At 50.5% G+C, this 18,610-nt stretch overlaps 1 protein-coding gene across 1 annotated transcript in view; it reads right to left on the reverse strand.

Annotated features, from left to right (window-relative positions):
• Window positions 1-14,754, reverse strand: part of NPAS2 (neuronal PAS domain protein 2) — a 171,393-nt gene extending 156,639 nt beyond the window's left edge. The window contains exon 1 of the mRNA XM_056116692.1: window positions 14,549-14,754. The gene's annotated coding sequence lies outside the window, so the exon portion shown is untranslated. The remainder of the gene's footprint in view (window positions 1-14,548) is intronic.
• Between the last annotated feature and the right edge of the window lie 3,856 nt (window positions 14,755-18,610).

Raw genomic sequence — 18,610 nt, forward strand, 5'->3', positions numbered from 1 at the left:
ACACATTTTCCTCTAAGGAAATTTTTCTGGCTCATTTTTAGCGGATTATTCATAACAAGCAATACGAACTAAATTATTAAGGTCCCACTTTAGGGGCAAGCTTTGGGAGTTGGGGTGGAGACATTCAAAATATGGTGATAGGAAGATGTAATGGTGGTGAGATTGGTGTTGGAATATTGAATGTAATAAATTATTGTGAGCAAATTTATAAAAATTAAATTTGAAAAGATAGGTCCACTAAGACCCTTAGGTTAGCTGAATGATTTCTCTATTCTGCCTAAACCCAAGAAGTTAGATTTCTACTTTGATGGGGAAAAAAAAAAATCCTGGATAATAGGTTTGACTGGTAAGACAAATCCTCTTTATTTTTTGTTTGTTTGGAGTTTGGAGCACACCTGGAGGTGCTCAGGGCTTACTCCCGGCTATGGGGTTAGGGGTCACTCTGGAGAGGCTCCAGAGACCATTAAGGGAGACTGGACATGGGACTAACGTCAGCCCCAAGGTAGGAAGCACCGTCCAGCAGTACCCGCTCAGCGCCCTTCCACTCAAAGCCTCAGCAGGGAGGACAGGACTCCCTGCTGGTGATGGCTGTGATGTGGGAAGGAGAAGGCCAGCTCTGCCCCAGGGAAGCTCCATAAAGTGCATAAAGGTGATCGTGATTATGGTTCTAGATCCGGAGTCTCTGAAATTGAACAACAACAAAAAAGGCACCACATTTTACAATGTATAGATCCCAGTTCATGTTTTTTCCAAATTTGTTGTACTGGGAAAATGGTGCTCCAGAAGCGTGTCACAAGTTGGTCACTACCTTTCCATGAACCTTTTCATACTGACTTTCCTGTTGAGCTCAGCCCACGAAATAGATGCCTGACACCAGAGAGAGACAGGGAGCATCCTGACTGATTATCCCTTTTACAGCAATGGAGAGCAGCTAAGCTGCTAAGAGACCGCAAGGAACTGAAGCACAATTTTGCCCCCCAAAGGTTTCTGTTGTTGCTGCCACTTTCCAGCTTTCTCCTCTCGAGTGCCCTTCACACTAACACTCATCCTCAGCTTCCACCCTGCCTGGCCTCAGCCGCCACACCAGCACCTCAGGCTGAGAAAACCAGGCCAGCTAAAGAAGTCTTGTTATGATGTCCCATGTGTTCGAAATACATCGCTTCTTCCTGAAAGTGACATTTTAGCAAGAGTAAATACAACACAGTGGGTCTCTTCTGGATCCCTCTATAAATGGTTCCATTCACGTTCCAATGACCTCATGCATGGCACACAGTATCTTGAGCTCTGGCATCCTAAATATCAAAGGGAGATGACGAATCTTCCGCAGAGACTTGTGCGACAAAAAGAGCTCATTGAGGGTGACATTAACAGCTGACACAGCCCCTTTCCTGACCCCTAGACCTAAGTTGATTTTTATGTGTTCCATTTATTTATATTTTTGGCAAGCCTCACCTGACTGTGCTCAGGGATCATTCCTAGTGGGTCTCAGGGGACTGTGGGTGGGATTGAACCAGGTCAGGTAAAGGCAAGGAAAGCATCGTGCTCACTCTATTATCTCTCTGGATTCCATTTATTATGGAAAAAATGATAAAGAGATGCCCAAAGAAGTGGCCGTGACCACGTTATGGGACAGAGAGCCAAGCATGGGCGGCCCAGGGCTGCCTGCACAGCAGTAGGGGTGACACTGTTAAAGCCATCCCAAGGAACAGCTAGTTTACTCTTCGCCAGGGACACAAACCATCCGACACAAATCAACACAAAAGTTCCGTGCTTTTATCCCATTCATCTGAAAGGAAGCAGAGGTTGGGGCCAAAGAGGAAGTGGCCTCCCAGAAGTGGCCACAGATGTTTGTGCATGGTCTGTGCTGCTACTCAGCATGCAGCTGCCCCAGACTCTCACTGCCTCACCTCCGTGTCCTCACGTGGACAGCAGATCGTGGGCACACCCATGGTGATGGAGCAAGCATGGGCACAACTAGCCATTGCGTCCACTGCTCCCTGCTGTATTTCTCGACTGAGTGTTGGCTGCATCTGGGCAGCCTCCACACAAGGGGCAGAGCTGCCCCCATAAGATCCATCCTTGGCTCTCGGCAGAGAGCACGAAGCTTCCCGCTGGCTCGGGAGGTCTGGTCCTGGGACATCTGTTTCATGGTGGAATGGGAGCCATGCCATGGGGGAGGTGCCCTTGGGAGCCTAGGGGGCCTGCTGAGGACGTGCTGACCAGTGACCAGAGACTGAGAGGCTTGAACAGCAAAATATTCTCCTCATCACTGGAGCGATAGCACAGCGGGTAGGGCGTTTGCCTTGCACACAGCCAACCTGGCTGACCCGAGTTTGATTTCTCCGCCCCTCTCGGAGAGCCCGGCAAGCTACCGAGAGTATCTCGCCCGCACGGCAGGGCCTGGCAAGCTCCCCGTGACGTATTCGATATGCCAGACACAGTAACAACAAAGTCTCCAATGGAGACGTTACTGGGCCCGCTCGAGCAAATCGATGATCAGCGGGAGGGCCTTTACTTTACTTTACTTTACTCAGGAGGCAGAAAGTCTGCGATGAGAGCTTCCGATGAGGGTCCTCGTGGCTGTCGCAAGCATGCTCCAGGGTTTCTGTCTATATGGCCCCATCCCACTCCTAAGGCCGGACCCTCGGAACTCATTGCCTGCAAAGGCCCATCTTTGAACAGCCATCACAGTGGGACCAAGACTTCAACATATGAATCTGGGGGAAACAGAGCCAGTCCATTGCAGGCCCTTCCTTCCACCTTAAAGCAACGATACTAAGCACAGCCATGCTGGTGCCCTTCACATCTGCGTCCGATCCAAAGGTTATACTTCCAGCCCTCTTGAAACTTGCGTGAATCTTGATTTTTAGGGAATTTTTTTTCTTTTTGGGTCACACCCGGCGATGCTCAGGGGTTACTCCTGGCTCATGCACTTAGGAATCACTCCTGGCGGTGCTAGGGGGACCACATGGGATGCTGGGAATCGAACCTGTGTTGGCCATGTTGGCTGCGTGCAAGACAAATGCCCTACCCGCTGTGCTATCGCTCCAGCCCCGATTTTTAGGGAATTTTGACATGAGAAAAGTAGCATCAGCATCTTGACGGTGAGAGGAGGGCTGAGTCCCACTCCTCAAAAAAATACAAAAGGTCAGGAGAAATAGCACATGGCCACTTACCACGGCAAAAGTCCTATAAAATCTCGGACTCTATGGGAGCAGGCAGAACGTATTTGACTTGGATTGAATATTCAGACACAAGAGGTGATCCTGTTCTCCCGAGTGCAAGAGCTTTCAAAACCAAACCATGTGCCCCAGTAACTGGCAGGCGCAGCAAGTGTTTGCCTTCTGTAGTTGAAGGGTTTCACTTCCCCATGACATTTGCTTTCAAGAAAACCCTGGCAGATACTGTGTTTTAATTGCTAGCATGTGCTTTGTCTGAAAAAAGGAAGTACTTCAGCCAAAGAGAAATCACCTTGAGGTGGGCATTTACCCAGCCGGGGGGGTTAGGGGAGTGGGGTGGGGGGTAAGGGCCTGATTTTGATGAATTGGTCTGCACAGCAAGTAATAAGAACAATCAGATGACTTTTTACGTTTATGAAACACTTTAACATTCCTCTGGATTTTCATGCTTCGGTATAAATGCCACCCCTTTCCTGTTTGAAGAGACTAATTTCGGGGTCTCCTGTGACTTGCCAAGGGTATAGGGCTACACAGTCAGGTCTAGATGTCAGGCTTCCTGACACCATTAAACCGCTTTTGCATGCAACTCACGAGCTGTGCTCGAAATCAGGGCAGAGGTCCTGCTGCCCCAGCCAGGGAGAGGGCTGGGGGCTTGACAGCATGTCACAGACAGGCCGCACAATGTGACTGATGCCAAACACAGCCTGGAGGCACGTCCCAGGACCCCACCCCAGGGAGCACCACCAGGAGGGGCGAGACTGCTGCTTCACGGCCCCATGGACTGAGGCACAGCAAGTGTGTGCACTGCTCCACACACACCTTCATGAAGACCAGCACTTGGGGCCATTCTTCCACAGGCAGCACTGAGGCTCCTACTACAGCCCCTCAGGCACCACCCAGGGCCCTCCAGCTGAACGGGTGGCCACACGCTTCCGAGTGCTGAGCGGGCAGCAGCACCACCCCAGAGCACTCCCGTCCCAGGACAGACCTGTGTGTACCCCGCATCTGCCAACCAGGGGAAGGTGGCAGAAATCAGCAGCCGGTTCCTTGCCAAGATGTTGCTATTGGACCAAACAGGAGGGTAAGGGGCATGGGGCAGCAGTGGCGACCTGGGACCCTGCGACCAGAGCAGGGGGACTGCCAAGAGGCGCGAGCAGCCGCCAGGAAAAGAGACACCTGAGAAAGACTCCAGGTGATGTTTTGAGCTGATTTAGAAAAGAAGAATGGGGCAGAGGCGTGACCAACGAATGTCCCTAGCCAGGGTGCATGGGCACATTACCACACACAGCCCCTGGGAGGGAGCAGGAGCCGCATGGAGGAGCTGCTGGTCAGCTCTGCCCTCCTGGCCGCCACAGGTAATCAGAAGCCCCCTGAGCCAGCCTCACGGGGGGACGGGGGGGGGGAGCATCAGAAGCAGTCAGAGCCTGCTACAGTATGAACACAGGCATGACACACACACACGCGCACACACGCACACACATACACACATGCACACACATACATACACAGACCCCTATGGACCAGGGAGGGGACTCTGGCGTCCAAGCCGAGATCAAGAGCTTGGAGCCCTGGAGCCAAGGCCGGTGGGTGGATCACAGCAGAGGGTGAGCGGCTTCAGATACTGTGAAGCTGAGACAGGACAGAGGCAGGACGTCGGGCAGTGTCGGGGAGGGTCTGTCCTCATAGCTAGGACTGCATGGACACCTCCATGGTGCTGTCGAGCAGTGATGCTATCCCCGATAAAAGAGAGCAAGGTGGGGTGGCATGGCGGCTCTGTGCTGTGATCCAGTGGCGGCGAGTATGGTCTTCACCAGGACTGCAGCTGGGCTGGCCCTTCCAGGGTTGCAGGACATGGTGGAAGTTACATCTGCAGGCCCAGAGCAGAGGTCCGAAATACACGTTCAGGGGGGGCAGGCACCGGCAGAAGTTCCACCTAAACAGCTCTCTCACCTCAAATAAGTCATTGCGTTCAGGTCAGAAATCCAAGAGGCTTTATCCACAGGGGAGGCTGGTCAGGAAGAGAGTGCACTGCTCTAACTCGCACGTTATAGGATCACGATGATCACGACCATCCTGTCAATCGTCGATTGCCTTGAGCAGGCCCCAGTAACGTCTCCTTCGTCCCAGCCCTGAGATTATTTTTTAAAAAGTGCCACATTCAAGGCTCTTTCAGAGTTAGGAGAATGAGACCCATCATTGTTACTGGTATTTGGCATATTGGGTACGCCACGGGGAGTTTGCCAGACTCTGCCGTGTGGGCAGGCTACATTCAGTAGCCTGCCAAGTTGTCCAAAGCACGTTATACGTCCTCCACAAATGGCCAAAGTTGCTGCATGCAAGTTTCTCTCTCCCCGTGGCTGTGCAGGGGAAGAGAGTTCAAAACCCAAGCCCCTCCCTCACCTGTAAGCGAGTCTCAGTGAGGTCAAGGGCCAGTTCTGCTCTGCACGGCTGGAGGACAGGACATTCCGGAGAGCCACAGATGCTTGGACCACACCCCCTCCACTACACGCACACACCAGAGCTGGGAAGGAGGCTGCCCCATCGTTCCCTGAGATGCTGGTTTCCAGGAAAATACCTCTCTGCAGTGACTGATGGGACACTGACGTGGCCTTCGTAGACAGCAGGTGAAGGTGTCGGTGCAGCGAATCCGTGGTTTCCAGGTCGACATAGCAGCCAACTGAGGTCACAAGGTCCTCAGAAGCCTCTTGGGCTATGGCGATAATGACCCCAAACCTCACTCTGTCAGTGGGCCTGTGGTCATTTGTGCTTCTGTGTGGACACCTACGTTCTAGCTTTAAAAAGTCTTGGTCTTGCAATAGGAAACTGCAGAAAATCAAAGCCACACAGTTCTAACAACAACAACAATAATAATGATGATGATGATAATAATAATAATGCATTTCTCTACATAATACCAACAGAAAAATCTGAATTCTATGGAAAACCCACAAGAACTGCAAGCCCAGCCAGAAGACTGATGATGAGTTGCAGTGCCATCGGTGAAACAGATTTATATTGTCCCAGAAACTTTCTTGAAACATTTGATTTTGTTTTCCAAACTAAGGGGAAAAATGTTTATGCTTATATAGCAAAATATAAACATTGAAAATACTTCCAGGGAAGGAGCATTTGGGCCTCACCTGGCTGTACTCAGGGATTACTCCTGGCACTGTGCTCAAAGATCACTCCTGGTGAGGCTCAGGGGACAATATGGGATTCTGGGGGATTGAACCCGGGTCACCTACAGGCAAGGCAAGCATTCTACTCTCTGACCATCTCTCCAGCCCATCTGAAACGACATATAAAGGGCCCAGTTTCCAGTGGGTAAGGTGCCAACTTGCACATGCCCGACCTGGGTTTGATCCCGAGCACTCCCGAGGGCACTCCTTAAGTCTGCCAGGAATAAGCCCTGAGAACAAGAACACAAAAACAACCCCACTAAACTTATTAACATGGGGGTGTTGGGGTCAAAGAGATCATACAAGGGCTACGGCACTGGCCTTAGATAGCACAGGCCCCAGCTCCGTCCCTGTCACCACCAGGAGTGGCCCCAGAGCACCACCTCCTACACCCAAAGGCCCTCCCCCACACACAAGAAACGGGGATTAAGAAAATTCTTTTCTTTGCGATCTTGGGAAGAAGGCCCATCTGTGACCCATCGTGCTATTGCTGAAAGTTTGAGACCTAATTCTATTGTTAGGATTTTGGTAACGCTTCAGTGCACTCAAGAAAGGCCAGAAACTAAGCTGGGTGCCCGAGTGTCTGAAGCCAGCAAGAAGGTCTTTGATGCCCAGCATCTCTCTCAAGCCTCCTGTTGGCTCCCCTCGACTGCTCAGCTCTCTCCTGTCGAGGACACCATGAGGCAGTCTCCAAGGGTCAGGAGTGATATTTGGGAGAGGGGAGGCAGGAGATCAGAAGAACCCCCGGAACACGGTGCTTTTTCAGAAGGGTCACTAATATTTCTTGTGAGTTTTATCCTTCCTGCTTCTTTTCCTCTCTTGCTGCAGAATCGAATAATTTCTAAGAAATGCAATCTCTTGAAAAAAATTTCAAAGGATGAAAACTTGTATTTCAGCTGTGTAACAAGCCACGAGTAAAGTTTTTTTTTTTTTTAGTGATTTTTATATATGCAGAGAATGAACGTCAGAGTGCAAAGCTTATGGGTTCCAGGAGGAAAAAGCCTCTTAGAAAGACTTCGGCAGCATGGAAGTGGATGGAGAAGGGACTTAGGGTTGCCTTGGAAACAGCTGGGTGGAGAGGATGCTCCACAGCACTTAAGGAAACCCGAGATCACTCCAGGCTCATCCTCTCTCCTTAACGCTCATGGAGAGCCTCCACTTCAAATATCATCTTTTATGTGCTCACAGACCACTGAAATTCTCCATAAATCGACTACTATCAACTAGACTATAGTTATTAATTAATGCTTGTGTTGACCGTTTCACGACACAGTACAGTACTCATATCAAATCAGAATACAGTTATTAAGGCAAAAACTTAATTGGGGCCAGAGCCATCGTGCAGTGGGTATTTGCTTTGCACATAGCAGAGTCAGGTTCAATCCTCGTCATCCCAGACAATCCCCTGAGCACCCCCAGGAGTGATCCCTGAGCGCAGAGCATCAGCAGGCAAGAACCCAAAGCAAAAACTAAACGAAAACTTTAATTGGTATTATCTTAAATATTTGAAAATGTAGAAAATATTTTGTAATTTAAAACAATTTTTATCTCGATAGGAACTTTTTATCTTAACTATGTCAAGAGAATTAGGACATAAAGTCCAGCAAGAGGAGATATGGACATAGCTATTTTAGATAACAATTTGACAGCACTGATCAATATTTCAGACAGATTGCCTTTCTGCCCTCCTAAAATTCCTGGCTGAGAAAGAGTTGAACTAGAAGATGTGTAGATAAGGAAGCTTAATACCTACAATGTTTGCAATAGTAAAGAAACAAAAAAAAAGCATAACAGATTTTTAACAACAGGCAGAGCAAAACAAAGTATCTGTCAACCATATCTAAATATTACTTTCTGTGTTTAAAAAAGGCAGATATAAGAAATGACTCCCCCAAAATTTTATGTCATAAAAAATAGTAAACGATTTACACAAAATCAGCTGTTTGTTTTTAAGAATATACACATAAAGGTATGTATGTAAAGGGGTTGGTCTGTGTGTACGGTGTCAGCACGGCTGCCCTTGTAGGAAGCAGGTGAGCTACAGGTACCTTAAGTCGGATGCTCTTGGCTCCAACCAGGAGAAAACCAACTGACCTACCCACAGAGCCCTGGGAGTGTCAGGCCTCAAAAACATGTCAGGGCAGAGATAAACTGCTGAGGAAGCTGCAAGAGTCGGGCACTGACCCATTTCTCCCTGGCCTTTAGGTATTAGTTTCAAACTTGTTTTTTTAAATTATTGAATCACTGTAAGATACAGTGACAAAGCTTTCATGTTTGAGTCTCAGTCATACAACAGTCAAACACCCATCCCACCACCAGTGCCCATTCTCCACCACCAATGTCCCCAGTATCATCCCCCTTTCCAACCCTCCCCCTGCCTCCATGGCAGACAATTTCCCCCATAATCTCTCTCTACTTTTGGGCATTATGGTTTGCAATACATATACTGAAAAGTTACCAGGTCAAACTTTTTTTCGATATCCCACAAAAGAATGCTGTCATTCTCTAAAATATAGAAAGAGCCCATGGGATGAGAAAAAAAATGTCTATCCAATACCCATCAGATAGGGGCTTAATATCCAGACACTGGTAGAACTTCACAAGAAAAAAACCTCAAACTCCATCAAAAAATGGGGAGAAGAAATGAACAGAAACTTCCTCAAAAAAGAAATTCAAATGGCCAAGAGGCACATGAAAAAACACTCTACATCGAAAATCATCAGGGAGATAGATGCAAATCAAAGCACACTGGGGTATCATCTTACAGCACAGAAACTGGCACACACCAATACTAACAAGAACAACCAGTGCTGGCACAGATGCGGGGAGTAAGGGACTCTCATTCGTTGTTGGTGGGAAATGCCGACTGGTCCAGCCTTTTTGGAAAATAAGGACTTCCTCCAAAAAATAGAAATTGATTTTCCATATGACCCAGCAATACACTCCTGGGAATGTATCCCAAGGATGCAAAAAAACACAGTAGAAATGACATCTGCACCTGTATGTTCATTGCGGCACTGTTCACAATAACGAGAATCTGGGAAAAACCTGAGTGTTCGAGAACTGATGACTGGTTTAAGAAATTCTGGTACATCTACACAATGGAATACTATGTAGCTGTTAGAAGAGATAAAATCATGAAATTTGCAGATAAGTGGATGGACATGGAGAGTATCATGCTAAGTGAAATGAGTCAGAGAGAGGGGGACAGATATAGAATGACTGCATTTATTTGTGGAATATAAAATAACATAAATAAGACTGACACCCAAGGACAGTAGACACAAAGGCTAGAATATTGCTCCATGGTTGGAAGCTGTCTCATGAGCTGGGGAGAAGGCAGCTGGGAGAGTGAAGGGATCACTAAGTAAATGATGGCTGGAGGGATAGTCGGGATGGGAGATGTGTGCTGAAAGTGGATAAAGGACCAAACGTGCTAGCCTCTCAGTAACTGTATCGCAAACCATGATGCCCCAAAGTAGAGAGAGAGTATGGGGAAAGTTGTCTGCCATAGAGGCAAGAGGAGGGGTGGGATGGGGGGCAGGGATACTAAGGACATTGGTGGTGGAAAATGTGCACTGGTGAAGGGCTGGGTGTTTGATCACTGTATGACTGAAACTCAAACATGAAAGCTTTGTAACTGTATCTCACAGTGAAGCAAAAAAAAAAATGCAGTCATTCTATATATGTCCTTCTCCTTCTGACTCATTTCACTCTGCATGACATTTTCCATATCCATCCATTAATACATGAATTTTATGGCTTCATTTTTCCTAACAACTGCTTAGTATTCTGTTGTGTAGATGAACCATAGTTTCTTTATCCAGTCATCTGTACTCGGGCGCTGGAGTTGTTTCCAGATCCTGGCTACTGTGAACAGCGCCAGGAGTGAAGATGATGTTTCTGCTGTGTGTTCTGAGCCGTCAGGGTATATTCCTAGAAGTGGTATCACTGGGTCAATTGGGAGCTCAACTTCTAGGTTTTTGAAGAATGTCCACATTGTTTTCCAAAAAGGCTGGATCAGACCCACATCTGTGCCAGCACTGGTTGTTTTGTTCTTTTGGAATGCCAGTACCTTGCTTTTAGTCCTTCTGTCATTGTGTGTCTCCCCTCCGTCACTCTTCCTTTCTTTGTTCCTTAAGAAATCACCCAACTTCATGATTTTTCTGTCCTAGGGGCCTACGGCATACAGATGCCCAAGAAGCATGTGCTAAATGGAACAAAGTGGGCTTCAGAACGTTTGCTAATGAATGAAAGCATCAGGAGTACGTGGGAGATTGTTAAGAAACGCAGAACCTCAAGTTTCAACCCATCCACCAGACCCCATCATGGTGTGGACATTGCCAAGTTTGAGGCCCCATGCTTAGCCTCTTCCATTTTCGATACACTGCTTCTCACACCTGCGCACAAGGTTAAGTACGTAGCTTCTATTCTGAATCATCAAAAGAAAATTGTCCGGTGACCCACAAACGTTCAAGTAGTCTCTTGGGAAAACTTTGCCCAAGAAATTAGTTCGCTGAAGATGCCAAGCAGTCCTCGATTGCAAAGAGTTCAGGTGAGACTAACAACCCCATTAATGGGACAGAGCATGTGACTCGATGGTAAGAGCAGGGTTTCATGCATGCGACCTGGGTCTCTCTCACAAACACACACGCACACACACACGCAACTGAGAATGATTTCTCACATGTGTGATTTAAAAACACAAAGCAAGGTGGCAAAGGGCCTAAGCCAACACAACAGGACTGAAGCTCACAACTGAGTTAGGGGGAGGCTGGAAGAGTTCTTAGAGGAGGGAAGTGGGTACACTAGGGATGGGTGCAGTGCTAGAATCACGTGATGAGAAGCTGTTATTAACAGTATTGTAAATAACAGAAAATCAATCAATAAAAAATGTAAAACTAAGCAATTTTTCAAAAGATTCCGAGCCCTTTGGGTCTGGAGGGCCAGCTGGGTGGCTACGGCACGAGCTCCGCGCACACAGTGAACCAGTGGTGCTGTCACGTGTGCTCAGCATGACCGCGCTGGGTCTCTATGCCTACAAGTGCTAATTTCTGGGGTCCCTGGTACCATGCCACAAGAAGGGGGTGTGGTCTCCAGCCTCCATGCCAGCAGAAGAGGGCACACGAGCACCAGGACTGAGCAGCAGGACCCCAGTGAGCATTGTGCGAGTGTATGACTAGGAATGTCACCCTAGGAGGCACCACGATGCAAGGGGCAGCCTTCCAGAGCACCCCTGCATGAGAGCATCACAGCCAGGTGGGTCTGCAAGCCCGGACACTGCGACATGAAGAGAAGTGATGGGGGGGGGGGGGATGGAAAGAGATTTCCCCTCTGAACACATGCTCATATTTAATAAGCGTTTTTTTAGTGCTCTGAAGTACACCATCAGATTTAAACTGGAATTGCTCCTAGTTAAATAACCACATTAGCATTCAGAAATGTCTAACCTTTGGCTAAGGATCACCCACAAACCAATTCGTCTACTTATTGGACAGCTAACATGAACAAGGCCTCTTGGGGACACGCCGATGCGGGTATTATGAATGTGACAATTCCTGTCTTCCCATCGATGCTCCAAAGAGAATGAGTATCGTTTCTGTAAGCAAATAATTCATCAAGTACCATTTCCACTACTTAAATGCGAAACTCAATTAAAGGCATCTAGGATACAGCCTATTAAACCACTGGTGTAAAACAGTCAAGAGTACCGAGTCACTAGACTATTTTCAATACCTCATCATCTGACAGCTTGTGAAAGTCATGGTGTACGTGGATCAGCCTGGGACAGAGAGTGTCCCAAAGCACAAAGGGCAAAATGACTCTTCTCAGGGAGAGAAAACACAAACTGGGGTTAAGCATTAAGACAAAGGGTGATCTCGGCATTCCCCTGTACTACAAAGCACTTCATTGTCCAGCTATTCTATGTACCACAGACGAATGAATATTAAAAAATAAAGTTAACAAAAAGAACTTAGCCCTTTGTGTTCTTAAGTTCAAAAACGACTGAAAATTAACATATTAAAGGTCCACGCATTATTTTTTAATGTGAATGATTTTGAATTTATAAGCTAAGTAACAGTGTTGAGAGTGATCAATAAAGGTTGCCACGAGTTAAGAAGCGCTGTTCAGAGGAATAGATGAATTTAACTTAATAAAGATACTCATCAGGTGACATGTATATCACTTTTTATCGTTTTTGTTTTGGGAGGTTGTTGTTCATTTTCGTTATTAAACGGTAGAAGCAGAAGAGGGCCCAAACTTCTAAATGAACCAAAAAAGCTTAAAATCAATGGCTCCTTTCAACATAACGATGTATTCTTCAGATGCCATCTGAACAGTTTCCTATCATGCCAGGCAATTTTTTTTAATCACCCTAATTAGTAAAGCCTCACTCGGATTAACTCTTTGGGGCCTAACATTTTATTAATAACATATTTCCTCTAGAAATATTCTCTCCTCTTGCCTCCACAGGAATCACTCAGGGGAGCAGTGAAACTAGAACCGATTTTGCATTTATACACAGTGGGACAGATCAGCAAAATAAAGAGACACATTGATTTCCAAGTAGAAAATGGCTAAAAACAGCACATTTCCCATTCTCTTAAGCCACATCTCTCTGTGAAATGGAAGACAATTATCGAATGCCGTTGTGTCACATGCTTTATTTTTAACTAAATCTTTAAGCAGACTGCTGAGAAATGCCAAACCTTCTACAGGTCCTGGCTGAGGGGAGGAATGAAACACTGATTTCCTACGTTTGCACAATAATACTCCAAATCCGAATCACTCTTTCAAGCATCATATTCATTGGAAGGTTGTTTTAAAATACATTTGGGGTTATGTGGGCAAACTCTCCACATAGAGAGCTAGAAATTACTTGTCCTTGAATTCTGAACTGGGGCCTCCCAAGGCGTCCACCCCGGTTTCAGTGCAAGCTGTACCGAGCCGGCCAGTCCACGGGCCAGGGTCTATTTAAGCGGCTATGGGATCCACAGGTGTGGACAGAGCCAAACCTTGTCCCAAATCTCTGAGAAGAGCCAACAGGGAAACTCTCCTCCCACGGAAAAGAACTGAGTTCCACATTCCACATGCTAGGAATGCCCCCACCCCGACCCCCGCTGATTCGATTAACAGTCAACAATTTACCTGGACCGGGATGGACCGGCCAATACCACAATAAAAACGGCAGGTACCAGTAACAAAACCCTCACAAGCAAGCCTCTCTTCTCAGACCCCTTCCCACCTGTTGAAGGGTTTGCACTTGGAGGACCGAAGCCTAAAGATACAGCCGACGGGGGATGCGCTGCCGAATCTGCTCTACGGGGGATGCTCTGGGGGAGATGATGCTCTGAGGGGGATGCTCTAAGGAGGATGCTCGATGGGAGATGCTCTACGGGGGATGCTCTACGGGGGATGCTCTAGGGGGGATGCTCTGCGGGAGAGGCTCTGCGGGAAATGCCAGCCGGGCTCCCGCGAAGGGCGTGCGCGCCCTCCAGGCTCTCGCCTCCAGGAGCCCACAGAACCGGCCGCTCATCACTTATCGATCCCAGGGCAGGGAAAACTTTCTTACCTTGAGCAGTGGCGGGAGGAGTGCCTGGCGGAGCGGCCGGGAGGCTCGAGAACCGGGTCCCTGGGCACCTACGCGGGCGCCCCTGGGCCCCGACCCCGCGCGCCCCTGCGGGAGGGCCAAAGGCTCGGGGCGGGGTCCCACCTGCCCAGGGACCACCGGGGGCGGCGGCCTCCGCCCCAAGCCGGGATGCCGAGACCGCGCGAGCCCGGGGCGCGCCTCCGGGGCTGCCCCAGGACTCGGCCTCCGCGCGCCCCGACAGTGCTCGCCGAGCACCCCCGTGCCGAGCTGATCGGCTGCCTCCTCCGGCGCGTCGCCGCGGCAGCCCTGGGAGGGGGAGCCCCCCAGCCCGACCCCGAGCAGGTGGCCGGTCCCGCATCCCGGTCCGCATCCCGCCTCCGCGGCTCTCAGCAGGCGGCCGGTGCTGCGTCCGGGTCCCGTCCCGGCTCCCCTCGACCCCGAGCAGACGGCCCGTCTCCCTCCCGACCTCCGCGGCCGCCCCCGCCGCCCCCCACGCCCCGCAGGCGGCTCGCGCCGCATCCCGACCCCCAGCCCGGCCTCCGCGACCCCCGCAGGTGGCGCGTCCTGCCTCCCGGTCCCCACCCCGGGCCCGCGCGTACCTGGGAGCGGCCGGAGGGACGCGCCCCCGCCGCGGGGAGCCGCTGGGGCCGCGGGCGCGGGGGCCGCGGGGGCGCGGGCGCGGGGGGCGCGCTCGGCCGCGGGGGACGCGCTCGGGGGTCCCGCGCCCGTGCGGGAGGTCGCGCCCGTGCGTCCGAGTCCCGGCGCGCGGAGCCCGGGGGATGGCGCGGCCGCCTCTGCCTCCACCCCGTCCCTCCTCCCGCCGCCCCCTCCCTCCCTCCTCCCCCTCCTCTCTCCCTCCTCCTCCTCCTCCTCCTCTCTCCCTCCTCCTCCTCCTCCTCCTCTCTCCCCCTCTCTCCCTCCTCCTCCTCCTCCCGCATCCCCCCGGGACCCCCGCCCGGGACGCGCCCGCCGAGGTTCCGGGAAAGTTGCCGGGCCGAGGCCCCGAGGAGCCGCGTCCGGAGCCCCCCAGCGCCCCCCGCTGACCCCCGCGCTGTCCCCGGCCGTGACCACCCTGTCCCCTGCGAGAGCGGCCGGCCGGTGTCCCCCGCGCCGCGAGCTCGGGCCGGGACGCACGGGGGGCGTGCGGGGCTGCTCGGCCTCCCCTCCCCCGCGCGCGCCGAGAATGTTCCACTGACCTACATACTTTCCCCACAGACGTGACCTCCCCGTCCCCTCTGCGCGACTCGCGTAGGAGGCCTCCTGCCCGGACACTCGGGCCCGCGACCCCCGCCCGGGGGAGGGGGCGTCCAGCCGCCCGAGCCCCTCGCCCTGCACCCTGCAAGGGACGCGCCGCGCGGGGGCTTGGCATCCTCCTGCGGGCCTGCAGGGTCCCTTCCCCGGGGAGAGTGGGCAGTGGGCAGCTCGGGCGGGGCCCGGACCCAGGGGTGCCCTGGCTCACCCTCCCCGCCTGGAGCCTTATTTGGGCATGCAACCCCACACCCTTCAATTAGATCCGAGCCTCACAGAGTTCCTTTCTCCCCCCTGCAAAGTAGGTCATTCTCTTTATTTCCCACTTGTATTATTTTTGTCTAATTCTCTTCCTGAAAAATAACCAAGCGGCTCGGAGCTGGAGCATCCGTGGTCAGAGGAGAGACTGTTCGCAGGCCCGGGCTGACCTGGGGGCTCCGGAGGAGGAGGAGGAGGAGGAGGAGGAAGAAAAGGAGGAGGAGGAGGTCTGTGGAAGCACTTACTTGGCCCCCGGGAGAGCACTGTTGGTTTGGTTTGAGGGTTTGTCCTGCCCCTCTCCCTCCTCCCTTCCCGGGCAGCTCGGGGCTCACCCTGCCCTCCAAGCGTGCCCATGCCCAAGAAGAAGTTCTGTGCTTCCAGTGGCTTAATACGCTGCTGAAAGCCTCCTCCCTTCCTTTAGTTCTCCCTTGAAAGAGAGTCCAGCTCCCTCCTCCTCTCTTTGGGAGCTAGTTGAAAAGTCATTCATCTTTCCGGACACTGAAATGGCCCGCGGTCAAGTGCCTCGAGTCTCCTGCAGGCCGGTGGCTTCTGCTGCGGGCTTTCCCCGCTGCCCACACGGAGGCCGGTCACTAGGCCTTCTCCCTTTTGGCCCCGGACCGGCGCTGTCCTCATTCCAGGCGGCCTTCTGCCTCCCGGTGTCAGTCCCAGGGTAAGGAGACAGTGACCGCAGTGGGATGGGCAGTCTGCGGCCCAGCTAGGCTGCAGAGGAATGGCCAGCACGAAAAAGGCAGGAGGATCTTCTGTCAGTTGAACGGACTGGACCGTTCAGTTCCTTTTCGTGGCCGTTGTTGAAGGTTTGTCATGAATCAGAAATGAAACTGGCCAGGGAGTGGCCCAGCCAGTGTCTGCAGAAGGTTTTAGTGTAGAGGCAAAGAATGAGACCAGACCAGAAAACAGAGTGCCAACGGGGTTCAGAAGAAGATGGGCTTCTCGAGGGAGGTACTATCAACACAAGGAGTTGACATCAGTCAGCTAGCAAAGTCAAACAGGTTCGTAATGTATGAATCAGTCATATGTGCTCCATGGAACAGAAAACATTTCACAACTATACTGCCACTTTGGGGGGAAAATCTCAAGTCTCATGTGGTTAGTCTTTGAAGGGATGTGGATTTGGGGCCAGGAGGTCCCACGGGAGTTAAGATCCATCCCTTGCTTGGACCAAGCTGAGTCAACCCACAGCACTGTCTAGGCTCCTAGCATTGCCAGCTGCAGCCCGGGAATCCCTATGCAGTAGCAGGTACCTCTGGGGGTCCCTGGGCCTGCAGGGCCCCAGGACCATCACATTCTTGTAGTCTAACACAGAATCACTGGCCCTGTTGGCTGAATATCTGGGAACTGATGCCCCAAGTGTCTCAGACTGAGGGCCCCCAGAATCACAGGAAACCAAGTGGCTGAATACCACTTAGAAACCACTCCCTCCAAAAGAATGTGTCTTCATGATTAAATTAGGCAATGATGTATCAATCAATCCCAAGTATTTTTTAAAAGTCAAAATTTATGGAGAACTAAACTTTTTAGTTATGTCAATTATATCAATTTAAAGATATCAGTGAAATAACTCTTTGTCGTCTAATTGTATAATCTTTGCAATCATGGGAGTTGGTTGTTCTTAATTAGCTATATCCTAATTGAGAACATTAACCTGATTTGAGTCTGAAGATACTGATTGGGTATGGATCTGTGACTGTATGTGGCATATAGCAAGGCAAGATTGTGGGTGCTACTACAACACTTACAGTACCAGTTTGGGCCCCACATTAGCTTGGATAGTCAGTAGATTAAATGCCAACTCTAAAGTAGACAACAGGGTTCCCTGCCAGATGATATCGTCACAGCTTTTCCAAGAGAACATAAGATAGAGGGATTAAAAAAAATTAAGTCTAAAGGTTCATGCGTGGATTTTCACCTCTGAGTACAGTTGTTTTTACTTCAAAAATTAAGAGAAAACTAAGAAGTCCCATGAATCACTGGAGGGGATAACTTTGTTGTTAGAGAAAAAAAAATATGCTGCATCAAAGCAGAAGAGAAGGTTGGGTCCTTGTAAAGATAAAGACTTCAAAACCCAGTAACTGAGACCGAATGACTCAGCGGCCCAGACCTGGGAGCACCCATACAAAAATAGTTCTGAAAGTCCACCTTGAACTTGAAATGCAGCTGTTTTTGGTTCACAGTACAATCGGAAAGTCCGTCGCAGGTTCCCAAACCTCCCCACTCTCCCTTCTTCCACAGAGAAGGCCATTGACTAACGAGCTTCCACGGACGTATCCTGAGCAAACCGAATCTGCAGTGGACATGAGGGTTCTCTCCTGGGGTTGCGTGCTCCATGGACTTTAATAGACACGTGAGAGCAGTCAGCCGCCATTGCGGCAGCCTTAGCCAACAGTGATCTGACCATCTCTCCCGAATCTTCTGTCTTTGCCTGCATTCCTCTCTCATCCCTAGTCCTTCCCCTTCATTTGCCTTTTCCAGAATGTGATGTACTAGGAGTCACACCACACGCGGCACTGACTGAGTTTCATAAGATGCAGGAAAAGTTCCTCCCTGTCCTACCAGGACATAATAACACATCTCTGTTCAACCCTGACTGACCTCCCATTGCTTGGACACGTGGTTTTACAAAAATAACATTTTAATAAAGAATGTGTAAAAGGTAGCATTTATCCACTGTCCATGTGCCAGGTATTTACATGACCTCATTTCATCTTCATGAGGCCCCGTAGAAAGGTGAGGTATGGTTTCCAGATGACATGCGAGGAAATCTGACTGTGAGGCTCAAGGCACCCTTGGTCTTGGGCAGACCGGTAGCAGAGCACGGCTTGATTCTGGCTCTTCGGCTGCCAAGCTCGTGCTCCCTCCCGCCCCGCCCTCCTCTGCAGTGTCAGGTGCCAGCACAAGATATTCGTGGCACTCTTCAGTTTCCCCGGATCCTGTTGGAGGACGGGCGCTGCCAAGCAGGCATGTGCTGCCACGCTGCTGCACTTTTCTTGTCTGCGTTTTCTTGCTCTCCCTGCAAAACATCGGTTATTAATATCTTCACTCCATTCTTGAAGTGGCCACCTTCCAAGGATGTGCTCTAGAATTCCAGGTTGTAAAGACTGAGGTTGGCAAAGGAGCAACACTCGGTCCTGATAGTT

The sequence above is a fragment of the Sorex fumeus genome, unplaced genomic scaffold (genome assembly GCF_029834395.1).
Source record: "Sorex fumeus unplaced genomic scaffold, SorFum_2.1 ptg000033l, whole genome shotgun sequence".
Classification (NCBI taxonomy): domain Eukaryota; kingdom Metazoa; phylum Chordata; class Mammalia; order Eulipotyphla; family Soricidae; genus Sorex; species Sorex fumeus.